Source organism: Carcharodon carcharias, chromosome 20, assembly GCF_017639515.1.
Source record: "Carcharodon carcharias isolate sCarCar2 chromosome 20, sCarCar2.pri, whole genome shotgun sequence".
Lineage (NCBI taxonomy): Eukaryota > Metazoa > Chordata > Chondrichthyes > Lamniformes > Lamnidae > Carcharodon > Carcharodon carcharias.
The window spans coordinates 18,813,969-18,827,790 of NC_054486.1; the positions used below are offsets into that span (position 1 = coordinate 18,813,969).

Genomic DNA, 13,822 nt, shown 5'->3' on the forward strand with positions numbered 1-13,822 from the left:
ACCTCTGCTTCTTCCCATAGGCACTTTGGATATTGGATTTGAGTTCATTGATACAAGCAAAATACTGCGGGATGCTGGAAAGCTGAAATAAAAACTGCAAATGCTGGTTAAACCCAGCAGGTCTGGCAGCAAGTGTGGAGAGAGAGAAACAGAGCTAACGTTTCGAGTCCATATGACTTCTTCAGAGCTAAAGAGAAGTAGAAATTTGATGTGATGGATTTTGTATTGTTTAAGAGGGGTTGGAGCAGGTGGAGCAAGATAGAAGGTCATTGAGTTCATTGATGTTTGATGACTTCAGCCATTTGTGCAGCCAAGTAATATCTACTAAAGGCTGGCAAGTTTCCTGGGCTTGACGGCACTTCTTAAAAGAAGTGGCTGCAGAGATAGGAGATGCCTTGGTTATAATCTTCCAAAATTCCTTAGATTCTGGAAAGATTTCAGTGGACTGGAAAACCACTGTGTTACGCCCTTATTCAAGAAAGGAGGGGCACAGAAAGCAGGAAGCTATAGGCCAATTAGTATAACATCAGTCATTGTTGGAATCCATTATTAAAGAATGAGTAGCAGGACATTTTACAATCAAGCAAAATTAAAATGGTTTTATGAAAGGAAAGTCATGTTTGTCAAATTTATTACAGTTATTTGAGGATGTAATGAACAAGGTGGATAAAGTTGAACTAGACCAAGTGTATTTGGATTTCCAAAAGCATTCAATCAGGTACCACATAAAAGGTTACTTCTCAAGATAAGAGTTCATGGCGTTCAAAGTATTATACTGGCGTGGACAGAGGCTTGTGTCAGCTATGGTTCATTTCGTTGCTCACTTGCCTCTGCATTACAAAGTTCTGGATTCATGTCCCATTTCTAAGACTTGAGCACAAAACTCAAGGCTGACACTGCAGTGCATTATTGAGGGATTGCTGCCCTGTTGGAGGTGCCATCCTTCAGATGAGATGTAAACTGAGGCCCCATTTGCCTGTTCAAGTTGATGTCAGAGATCCCATGGCACTATTTTGAAGAAGAGCAGGGGAGTTATCCCTGATGTCCTGGCAAATATGTGTCCCTCAATCAATATCATAAAAACAGACTACCTGGGTCATATATTGCTGTTTGTGGGAGCTTGCTGAATGCAAATTGGCTGTCACGTTTCCTACATTACAACAGTGACTACACTTCAAAAGTACTTAATTGGCTGTAAAGCACTCTGAGATGTCCGATGGTCATCAAAAGTGCTACATAAATGCAAGTCTTCTGTTTTTTTTAATTGGCTAACTGACAAAAAATCAGAGAAGTGGGATAAATGCATAATTTTCAAGTTGGCAAGCTGTAACTAGTGGTGTGCCGTTGGGATCAATGCTGGGACTTCACCTATTTTCAATCTACATAAATGTCTTGGATGAAGAGACAGCATGTATGGTAGTCAAATTTGCTGACAGTATAAAGATACATAGGCAAACAAGTTGTAAGGAAGATGCAAAAAGCCTCCAAAGGTATATAGATAGGTTAAATGAGTAGGCAAAAAATTGGCAGATGGAGAAAATGTGAGGCTTTGCACTTTGGCAGGAAGAATAAAAAAGCAAAATATTATTTAAATGGAGAGAGATTACAGAATTCTGTGGTACAGAGGGATCTGGGTGTCCTTGTACATGAAATGCAAAAAGTTAGTATGCAGGTACAGCAAGTAATTAGGAAACAAAATGGAATATTGGCCTTTATTGCAAGGGTGATGGAGTATAAAAGTAGTGATGCCTTCCTTCAACAGTACAGGGAGTTGTTGAGACCACACCTAGAATACTACATATATATTTGATCTTCTTATTTGAGGAAAGATATATTTGCATTGGAGGCAGTTCAGGGAAAGTTCACTCGGTTGATTCCTGAAATGAAGCAGTTGGCTTTATGAGGAATGGTTGAGCAAGTTGGGCCTATACTCATTGGAGTTTGGAAGAATGAGAGGTGATCTTATTGAAACATGTCAGATTTTGAGGAGACTTGACAGGGTAGATGCTGAGAGGATGTTTCCCCTCAGGAGAGGGAATTTAGAACAAGGGGACACAGTCTCAAAATAAGGAGTTTCCTGTTTAAGATGGAGATGAACAGGAATTTCTTCTCTCAGGGGGTCATGAATTTTTGGAATTCTCTACATCAAAAAATTGTGGAGGCTGTCGAATATATTCAAGGCTGAGTTAGTCAAATTTTTGAATTATAGGGGAGTCAAATGTTATGGGAGACAAGCAGGAAATGGGAGTTGAGGCCAAGATCAGATCAGCCATGTACTTTTTGAATAGGCTCAAGGGGCCCTATGACCTACTCCTACTCCCATTTCTTAAGTTATTATGGATATTAAAGTAAAATACAATTCACCCAGTTAAAAATTGCCCAAAGCAGCAAGGTGCCTAGTTAGATCTCAGCCTAGGCCATGGCAGGGGTTGGGGAAGGGGGAGGAAGAGGAGCTACAACAAAGCTGACACTCTGAGGTTAACTAAGGTAAAATTAACACTACATGCTGGGAATCCAAAATAATAAAGAGAAATACCCCATATGGCCCTGCATCTAAAAGGTAATTCTGCTGCTGTCTCTAATTCAGCTTAACTTGTCTTTTTTCTTCCAGTTATTGAAAGATCAACTGGGCTTCAATCTTTGAATGGTAAGGATATCACAAGGTTTTGGAAAATAAGCTGAAGGTATTTAACACTTTTAGTGCCAGGACACTGCGATAAATGCAATGATTCAAACCACAAGTCTATGATGTTTTAGTGGTCAAACTGTAATTAGGATAGTCAGTCCTGAAGATGATTTTGTTATCAATAATCTTCCCTGTCATTTACTAGCTTTTAATTTTATTTAGGTGAGAAAACTTTGCAGATAAAGCATTTTGACAGATAATATTTACAGATCTGTTTGCAGTTCCTAGGCATTGTCGAGTGATTGGCCAGGTTGTATTGATGTTACACTTTCATTTTGATAGTTAGGTGTGTACATGTTGAAACAAGTCTGAATCACAGAATGGTTGCAGCACAATAGGCAACCTTTTGGCCTATCATGTCCCATGCCAGTTCTCTGCAAGAACAACTCAATTAGTCCCACTCATCTGCCCTTTCCCAGTAGCCCTGCAACATTTTTCTCTTTAGATGCTTAGCCAATTCCCTTTTGAAAGATATGCGTGAAACTGCCTCCACCACCCTCTCAGGCAATGCATCCCACTCGCTACTTAAAATTTTTTTCTTCATGGCACCATTGGTTGTTTTGTCAACCACCTTAAATCAGTGTCCTCCTGATCTTGACGCTTCTGCCAATGGGAACAAATTCTCACTATCTACTCTGTCTAGACCATTTATGATTTTGACATCTTTATCAAATCTCATCTCAACTTTCTCTTCTGTAAGGAGAACAGCCCAATTTCTCTAATCTATCCATGTAACTGAAGTCCCTCATCCCTTGAACCATTCTCATAAATCTTTTCTGAACCCTCTCTAAAGCCTTCACATCCTTCGTAAAGTACAGTGCCCAGAATTGGACACAATACTCCAGCTGAGGCTGAAACCAGTGTTTTATAAAGGCTCATCATAATGTCCCTGCTTATGTACTCTACACTTATATTTATAAAGCACAGGATTCCGCTTGCCTTTTTAACCACTTTCTCAACCTGCCCTGGCACCTTCAACAATTTGTGCACATATAATCCCTTTAGAATTGAATCCTTTATTTTATATTGCATCTCTTCATTCTTCCAACTAAAATGTATCACTTCACATTTCTCTGCATTAAATTTCATCTGCCACATCACCACCCATTCCACTAGCCTGTCTATGTCCTCTTGAAGTTTATCATGATCATCATCACAGCTCACAATTTTTCCAACGTTTGTGTCATCTGGAAATGTTGAAATAGTGCTCTGTACACCCAAGTCAAGATCACTAATATACATTAAGTAAAGCAGTAATCCTAGTCCCCTGAGGAAGCTCATTGTATACGTTCCTTCAGTATGAAAAACAATTATTCACCATTACTCTCTTTCCTGTCACTCAGCTAACTACATTTCCATACTGCCATTTTCCCTTTTAATCCACGAGCTTCAACTTTGCTGGCAATCCTATTATGCGGCAGTTTATCGGACACATTTTGGAAGTCCATATGCACCATATCAACTGCATTAGCCTCATCAGACCTCTCTGTTACCTCACCAAAAAACTCAATCAAGTTAGTTAATCAAAAATTTTCTTTAACAACTCCATGCTGACTCTACTTAATTAATCCACCCTTATCTGAGCAACTGTGAATTTTGCCCCAGATTATTGTTTTTATAAGCTTTCCCACTACCAAGGTTAAACTGACTGGCCTGTTGTTTCAGGGTTTATCCTTACAACACTTTGGATATAAATTGAGAGAGGGGAATGTGCAACGAGACCTGGGTGTCCTCATACACCAGTCGCTGAAGGTAAGCATGCAGGTGCAACAGGCGGAAAAGAAGGCAAATGGTATGTTGGCCTTCATAGCGAGAGGATTCGAGTACAGGAGCAGGGATGCCTTGTTGCAATTATACAGGGCCTTGGTGAGACCACCCCTGGAATATTGCGTGCAGTTTTGGTCTCCTTATCTGAGGAAGGATGTTCTTGCTATAGAGGGAGTGCAGCGAAGGTTTACCAGACTGATTCCTGGGATGGCAGGACTGACATATGAGGAGAGATTGAGTCAGTTAGGATTATATTCACTGGAGTTCAGAAGAATGAGGGGGGATCTCATTGAAACCTATAAAATTCTAACAGGACTAAACAGGGTAGATGCAGGAAGGGTGTTCCTGATATTGAGGAAGTCCAGAATCAGGGGTCACATTCTGAGGATATGGGGTAGATCATTTAGGACTGAGGTGAGGAGAAATTTCTTCACCCAGAGAGTGGTGAGCCTGTGGAATTCGCTCCCACAGAAAATAGTTGAGGCCAAAACATTGTATGTTTTCAAGAAAGAGTTAGATTTAGCTCTTGGGGCGAAAGGGATCAAAGGGTATGGGGAGAAAGCGGGAGCAGGCTATCAAGTTGGATGATCAGCCATGATCATAATGAATGGTGGGGTAGGCTCGAAGGGCCGAATGGCCTACTCCTGCTCCTATTTTCTATGTTTTGAACAAGGGTGAAGCATTTGCAGTTCTCTAGTCCTCTGGCACCACCCCTGTGTCTAAGGAGGATTGGAAAATTATGGCCAATGCAACTACAATCCTCTTATTACTATTGTAAATAAGACATGAAAATAAATCAAACTTTGTATATCAAAACTTTATTCTTTTTGCAGTTTTAAAATGGACTTTTGCTGTATCACAAGATGGCTGCTACGGGCCACATGACTCAAGATTGGCCATATGTTCTGGAAACTTCCAACAGAAATTACAAGAACAAGAGAGTTCTACTCTCATCCTTGTGGAATCTCACATCCCATGGGCCACATTATAATCATGAAACTAGACGACTAACAGACGACCTGATTCCCCCAGCCGGGACGATGACAAAGACAGAGACATTGAAACTAGTTTTACCTGAAGAGGTGTTAACAGCCAATGTTTCGCTCCTAAGGGAAACAATGGATTTTGGCCAGAAACTTGTGAGGCTGCAATTAACTCATCAATGGGCCACATCACATGGCCCATGCTTCTAGCCCTTTGGACTGTTTCAGTATTACATTTCTAGCCTCACAGCTCAGTCTGCTGATTTATCACCAACCGGAAAGAACTCTAACAGATCTCCCAGCTGACCAAGCAGTCACCACCATTTCTCAATTCCTCAAAGCCTGTTGATTTTTAAAAAATCTCTGATCATCACCTGCCAAACGGTCGGAGCACAGAAATCCCATCGTACTGCATTGTTATTCACTTCAAGGACTTTCATGCTGCCGTCTCCAACCAGGGACTCATTAGAACTGAACTGCACCACAAAGGAAACACCCTCTGGACTTTAGTTTCCTGGGGGAGAATTTTCTCCCCATCGGACCGGCCGGCTGGGAGCCGATTGCCACCCACGATTGGCTCTGCACCGCCATTTTGTGTGGGCATGTTTCATAAAAAATGCGAAGGCCGCTTGGGCTCAACCAAAGGTTGGACGGACAGCTTTCTCAATTGTCTTAATTGTTTGATTAATGGCCTTAACAGGCCTTTGACAGTTCGGCGGGCACACAGCCAACTCTGGTGTGCGCCCACCAAACAGAAGATCAGAATGACACACAGTGACATAGGGACGCATGCCCGATGTCACCACACGTCATTTTAAGTGCCCCGCATGCCAAACAGAAAATTCTGCCCCTGGATTCTGGAAATCACATGAACTGATATTTATGTCTGTGATTCTTTTGCTGTTGTTATCCATAGTTGTAAAGACTCCTTTTCTTTCCCCCTTACTATATATGTCTGTGTGTATATGTGCGAAGTTGTGAACATACTCCCTCCCTTGGGTTTTGATGTGTAATAAACTAACCCTCTGAGTTAATCATAAAGAGAGTTTGCTGCATGTTACTTATGAAATTGGGCCACACAAACTGGGGGTTTGGGAAAACACGCCACAGCCATTTTAAAAACAATTCAAAAACACCTCTGCTTACAGACAGATGATGAGATGGTATAGAAGTTCAGTTTGCCTCTCTCCTGTCCATAACAGAAACTGGGAGCTCAGATCTGGGATAAATCCATTACAAGTGAGCCAAAATCTGACCGAAAAGTCAACCAAATTTAAGAAATGAGCCAAATCTGATATAAAAGTAACCAATTGGAAGCCAAGAGGGAAAGTTAGTTGCTGAATCGATCTTTAAAACACAATTAAATGACTGCAGCAAATTCCCTTCCCCTAACACTAAAAAATGGCAAATTTTGGTGCACAGATGTGGGTGAAACAAGAAGACTTAAACGGCAAAACTGTAATATCCCTAAGCACAGAACAACTGAAATCTATAGTTAGGGAGTTGCAAGTTAAAATACCCAGTAAGGTAAAAAAAAGAAGTGAGCTACTCCAGTGCTGGTCGAGAATTTGGACACCATTTATCAACCAGAGCAGGTAGAAGAGGAGTTAAACCCTGACACAGAACCCTAACCCCGAGCCAAATTTGAGCTGGAGAGGCTCAGAATGCAGCTAGAGTTTCAGGAGAGAGAGAGAGAGAAAGGGATACTCAAGACAGAGAAGGGGAGAGGAAATTCCAGTTCCAAGAATTGGAATTCAAAGGCAGAGAGAGAGAGATTAAACAAATGGAAGCTGCTAGGGAAAAACTCTCTCTACCTGGTAACTGTCCAAATCTCCTTACCCCAGAACTAATCTCTGAAGCCCTTAAGTACACTAGATTAGTTCCCAAATTTGAAGAGTGATGCAGAATCCCTTTTGGCCACTTTTGAGAAAGTAGCAGAACAGCTAAAATGGCTATCAGATATTTTTGACTCAAGGGCAGCTGTCGAGGAGAGCACATGAGGCCTATTCCATGCCTAGTCCTAATGTGTCCACTAATTATGAACAGGCCAAAGCTGCCATCTGTAGTGTCTATGAGTTAGTCCCAGAGGCATATCACCAGAAATTCCAGAACACTCGTAAGAAACCAACACAGTCCCACCTAGAGTTCAAATAGCTGAAGAAAATCATGTTTGACCAGTGGATCCACTCTTTAAAAATACAGCAAACCTCTGTGGGATTGAGCGACTTGATTTTGCTGGAGGAATTTAAAAACTGCTTACCTTCCAACCTAAGAATGCACTTGAAGGAGCAGAACATTTTCACAGCCAAGGATGCAGGTGTCATGGCAGATAGCTTTGACCTCACCCATAGGCCTAGCAACTCAGGCAGACACTTTCCAAACCACCCCCAAAACAGTCGGAAAGATAAGAAAGATGACATGGATAGGAGCGGGACCACACCCAGAAATGGAAGTGCAAATGAAGGTGCGAGAAGTGTCCCCCAAGCCCAGAAGGAAAACACACGGAGACTGGTGTGTTCCCACTGTAATAAGGTAGGTCACTCCACACATAATTAAGATAATTACAATTCAAAAGGTAACCTGTGTTTACTGGATAAGGTCAGAATAAAAAGGTTAGAGACATAAAACAACAGGTGGGCTTACTTAGCTAAAGAACTGGAGACATGGTGTCTGTCGTTATTCTAGTAAAGGATATAAGTTATTTATGTGGTTTATCAGAATTAAGAAAAACTTTGGAATTAAAAGGTAGTTAATTTGCATGTCTACCTGGGAACAGACTGTTGTGTGTGTCACATTGCCACAGAGATGGGTGGAGCTTAATGAGATTCTTTGTTTTGAGTTTCTGTCTGTGAATTCAGTTAGTGCATAGCCAGCGGGAAAACTGGTTGATGTTTGGAAACACTGTGTCTCCTTCCAGCATAGATGGCCATTGATACCTGTTTGCACATGCGCACTTGGCCACCCATGCACAGGATCCTATGTCGTCGTTTGCAGGAGACACAGTCACAGTGCCGGCTGGAAGCCGTTCACCCAGCTTCTGACCCCCACTGTGGTGGGTGCGCAGTCAGGGCACAGCCTCCCTGCAGGGGAGGCGTCTGATTCTGGGGATCAGGATAGGGAGGGAGGGGAGACTTCTGATCTATCAGGTGATGTTCGCAATTCCATTTGCAGCTCTGGGGCTTGTTTCTCCCAGCACAGCACATTAAAACACCAACAGGGCAGGCAGATCATAGAATATAGGCTGAATTACACACCAACCCTTCCATACCACTGGGATATGCTCCCATGACAAGATAGTTTAATGGAAGAAAGATGCCTTCCTAAAAGAATGGGGGGAGAAAGGGAAGAGAAATGTTCAGAGGCAGAACTTTTTTGCTGAGCGGGTGGGTGCGTGCCTGACCCGCTCGAGCGTAAAATAGCGCATGATGACATCGGGTGAGTGTCCCTACGTCATCGCGCACTCGCGTGATATTTCGGTCGGTGGGTGCGCTCAGGAGTCGGAGCCATGCTCGCCGTCAATTACAAGGCCAGTTAAGGCCACTAAAAAGGCAATTGAATTGGATTTTACGTTGCCCATGCAATTTTGCACTCATCTCATAAGCAAAATGGGCAGGTGGGCAGCTGACAATTTGCTAAACCTCATCCAAGGGCAGGATAATAAGGGTCAACAGCATTGCCAGTGTGAGTACTGAGGAGTTTGGAGATAATTTGTTGCTGGTTGCTTATTGGTACTTGGCAGCGTCACCTCTGTTTGGGGCTTCATTGTTAGCATTTCCAGGCTTCATCTCAGGACGTATTAATGTCTCCAAGGCCTCCGGAGGATTCAGACAGCATGGAGCCTTGCAGGTATCAGACAGCCTTCTGTAACCCTGGTAATGGGGATTGTGGTCTCCACTGGTGGCACCTCCTCTGAAGAGGAAGAGAGTGGCAGAAGGGAGAGGAGGCCAGGCGTCCCAATGCAGCTTCCAGGGGAGGGACCTGTGGGAGGAGAGGCGCAGGCACAAGGAGCGCAGGGCCAGCAGGAAGTCTAAGGTGGAAGGGGCCGCAGAAGACACCACTATCCTGCTGCCAGGGTTTACAGGTGGTGATAAAGCTACCTCAATATGTCTGAGATGCAATGCCAAAGGAGGCTCCATCTCTCAAGGGAGATCATGGCCTCCATTTGTCAGATGATTAGGCCTGAGATCAGCTCCGACTGTGGGTGGAATGCCCCATGCTAGTGGTTTCTGAAGGTCACAGCGGCCCTCAACTTCTTTGCCTCCTGCTCTTTCCAGGGGTCAGTGGGGGATCTATGTGGGAGTCCCAATCAGCTATCCACAGTTGGGTGAAGCTGGTGACAGAAGCTCTGTTCAGGTGAGTACTGACCTTTATTCTTTACCATATGGACGATGCCAGACAGGCTGAGTGAGCCACAGGCTTTGCAGCGATTGCTGGGTTCACCTGCGTCCAGGTTGCAATCGACTGCACACATGTGGCCATCAAGGTGCCAGTGGGTCAGCTGGGTACCTTTGTCAACAGGAAAGGATTCTACATCTTGAACGTGCAGATAGTGTGTGACCATAGGATGCAGATTCTACAAGTCTTTGCAAGGTACCCTGGCAGTTCCCATGATGCTTACATCCTGAGACACTCCCAAGTGCCAAGGTTCTTCAGTGCTCCAGCCCGACTGGATGGAAGGCTGCTGGGTGACACGGGCTATCAGTTGAAAAGGTGGTTCATGATGCCTCTCCACCAACCAAGACCAGAGGCAGAGCAATGTTACAATAGGAGTCATGCCTCCTCAAGGGCTGTGGTCGAGAGGACCATAGGTCTTCTCAAGATGCACATCTGATGCCTGGACCATTCAGTGGGTGGACTATAATACCCCCCAGAGCGGGTGTCACTGATAGCAGTTTCATGCTGTGTTCTCCACAATCTGCCACTGGAAAGGGGGGACCCACTGAAGGAAGAGGATCTTGAGGAAGCTGCACAGGCAACAGAGGATGAATAAAGTAGTGAATTAGAAGATGAGCATGGTGAAGAGAACGCTGAGGGCATGGAGGCAGACCTCAGTAACCTCCAGGGAGGCACAGCCTTGAACCAAAGCTCCTTCAACAAGGCTACCAAAGATCTGCTTCTGCCTCATGCCAGGGCTGCAGCCATCCCGGATGTCTGAAATGACCCTTTAATTTGCACTCAAAGTCCACTCAATGCCTATGCAATAATGTATCCAACTACTCACATCCAGCATTACATACTGACATACCTTACACCAAAAAGAAAAATGGTGAAGCATACTCAGGCCATCAGAACCAAAGCAAATTTAATGTTATTGTCACATTGATTGCATAATGACATTACCATTACTGGTGTTGATGTCCATACCAGCAGACATATAAATCAAACATAACTAAACATAATATCACCCGTGACCTGTCCCTCTTGTGCTCATGGTGCCTTTAACTTACACTTATGAGTGCTACATCTTAGTGCCCCCCGCCCTTCACTGGCACCGGCATTGGAGGCAGCCTGCTGACTCTGCTGTCTTGTTGGCCTTGATGACTTTGGCGATTGTCCTTTGGCTAGTGGAGCCTGTGCTGGCCCCACTTGGGAGGGAGCAGCCAGTGCCAGGGCCGGCATCTCCCCAGTCATCACAACCTGAGTAGATACGACGGTCACTGGTTGAGAGGTGGAGGAGTTGCTTCCATCACCCAGAGCGCCCTGAGAGGAGTCCGCAAAGACGACAAGCAGCTCATGCGCCAATGTGAGGCCACTCTGGAACACCCTGCTCACCATTGATGGACGGGCACCTAGCTGGGTGCTTTATCCATTTCCCACACTGGCATTGACCGCCTGAGGTCATTGCTTGTGTGAGGGCTTGCAGGTCCAAGTGCAACCCCAGGGACTCCTGATTCTGTCCCTGGAGCTGCCTCTTCATGACAGTCACCACTTTCTCAATTGAGGAAGCAGTGTGCTAGGCCATGTGGGTCAACGCAGTGCTCATGCTCCACATGGACTCCTCCACAATGGAGGAGCCTCATGGATCTCTGCCAGATCATCCTGCTGGACATCCAGCATCTGTTGCCTAATGGGACAACTCCAGGGGCTCATCATCTGCCTTCGACTGTGCATTGTCCTGGTCCCCGGCAGTCCTCCAACTGCTGGTACCCTGGGCACTCTCTGCCTCAAGCGAGTCTGAAGTGCCCTCACTGGCATTCTAGCCACCAATCTAATGCCCATAGGTGCTGGTATCTGCGCTGGTGCCTAGTTCAGAGAGCGGGTGTGATGCAGGTGCAATGAAGCCCTGTGGTCCTCTGGCATCAGGGATGGCTCTTCGGGGTCCAGACACCGAGTGCGTGCTGGTGAATCTAAAACGGCGAACAAGGACATGTCATAGTTAAAGTCATCACACTGTCGCTGTACATGCCAGGCACCCTGGTGAGACAATGGAGATCTGTATCAATGTGCCATGGTCTTTCAGTGATCAATGGGGTCTCCAGGTTTGAGGCTCCCATCAATGAAGAGACTGCACTAGAATAGTTGCACAATCCCAAACTCTCACCTCTGCGTACTGTGCTCTTACCTTCGTCTCTCCATGTCTGGTTGCACATGGAGCTTGCCAGTTCTCCAGCTCAAGGGCGTCCTGCTCGAACCTGGTCAGCAGCAGGTTGGCCTCCGCCTGTACGTGACCTGTCTGATTGGTTATGGCTTGTCTTCTCCTGAAAGGACAGAGGAGCATTGATTAGTCCATTCCCTACCTGCAGCACCATTGCAGCCTGGCCAACCCCAGCTGAGGAACACCTAGCAGGGTACATCTGAGTCGTGGCCCTCGAGCCGCAAGGCACTTAGTCCAAGCAGCTGGGGCTCACCCCCTTGGATAGCTCCGTGTCATTGGCACCCCTGAGGTCCACGGAGGGGATGGCCACACCTTAATGCTTCTGTACACTGACCCAGGCCAAAATGGTACTCACCCTTCCTGAGTACAGACAGCCATTGAACCTCTTCCGCCACTATACCCATGTGCGCCGCACCACGTCATGGCTGCAAAACCAGCGCTGCAACCTCCTCCCATGCCCCCTTGGTGAGGTGCAGTGGCCTCCTCCTCCAGGAGGACCACAAGGCACTCATCCAAAAAGCAGGGGCTTAGTGCCCTCCAGGCTGGCATCTCCAGCCGCACTCAACTCCATCACTTGAGTTTGCGAACACAGAACAGGCGTTTTTCCTTGGCAGCCTTTCAGGGGCTACCTGTGCCATTTCTAAACCGGCCGCTGGGTTGCCATTAGACCCAGCGGCCAACAGGCCGTTCCTGACCAGTGGGGAGCCACGTTTCACGCTGGGCAGGCCTTAATTGGCCCACCAGCGTAAAATCGCAGTCGGGGTCAATCGCGGGCGGCGGCCAGTTTCCCGGCCGCTCCCGGGCCCGCCAATTGTGCCGGCCCGCCAAACTTAATATTCTGCCTAAGGAAATCAAATGGAATAAAGAAAATTGTGGGAGCCCTGAGAGATTCTGCTGCCAGCGCTGTAATATTTGCAGTTCCAGGGTCAGTGATCACCGTGCATGCTCCCTGCTGCATATTGCCCCTTTAAAGATGGCAGCCATGCATGTAAATGCGTATGCACAGCATTGGCAGAAAACGCAGCCGTTTGGAAAACAGCTAAGAGACTGTGTCAACTTTGGGTCATAAGTAACTTGTAGCTCCTTGGAAGTCAAGAGATAAAACCAGGCCTACACCTGAAGTAGAATAAATGCTAGGTATGTCATCCCCGAAGTAGCCTGCAAGTAGGAGCTGGTATTCAGTATAAGACAAAGTTGGTAAGGGGAAAACAACCGGTAGATTTGTTTAGCTAGAAGCTGAAGGAAGAAATCTACAGTAACCCTCTCAGTGAAATGCAGTTGACTTGTTGCAGTTGGGGTTCTGGAAGTAGTCAGTTTGGTTGCCGTATGAAACCATTGCATCGAGCTGTTGGAAGCCAAGGGCATTTCCTGATGGTTGAAGGGTTGCAGGGAGGCTTTGTATATACAATAAAGTTTGCTTTTGTTTAAAAGCATGACATTTTGTGGTGTAGTTCTGTCAGTTAGTTGATGGGTATTCGGATTTCTTCTTTAAACGTTAACATTCCCAGCAGGATTGTAACAATTTTATTAGGTAAGGATATTGATCAAAGTCAGGTAAATGAAGTTGAGGTACAGATCAGCAATCATCTAATTTAATGGCAGAACATGTTTAAGGGGCTGAATGGCCTACTCCTAACCCTGTTGACTATAAATGGGTGAAAAATATGTGGTCCTTTCAATGTATAATGAATAGAATGAACATACATAGACTTAGAAAGGGACCAGGAATGCCATTCCTGATCTAAGCTCGAAGGTTGGGAGTTTGAAGATCCACTCTTGGGAATGGGCATA

At 45.4% G+C, this 13,822-nt stretch overlaps 1 long non-coding RNA gene across 1 annotated transcript; it reads left to right on the forward strand.

Annotated features, from left to right (window-relative positions):
- Nucleotides 1-139: 139 nt before the first annotated feature.
- Nucleotides 140-6,412, forward strand: LOC121292176. Its single transcript, XR_005946206.1, has 4 exons — nucleotides 140-197; nucleotides 2,612-2,647; nucleotides 4,352-4,438; nucleotides 5,287-6,412. It is a non-coding gene; the product is annotated as an uncharacterized LOC121292176 (long non-coding RNA).
- The last annotated feature ends 7,410 nt before the right edge of the window (nucleotides 6,413-13,822 follow it).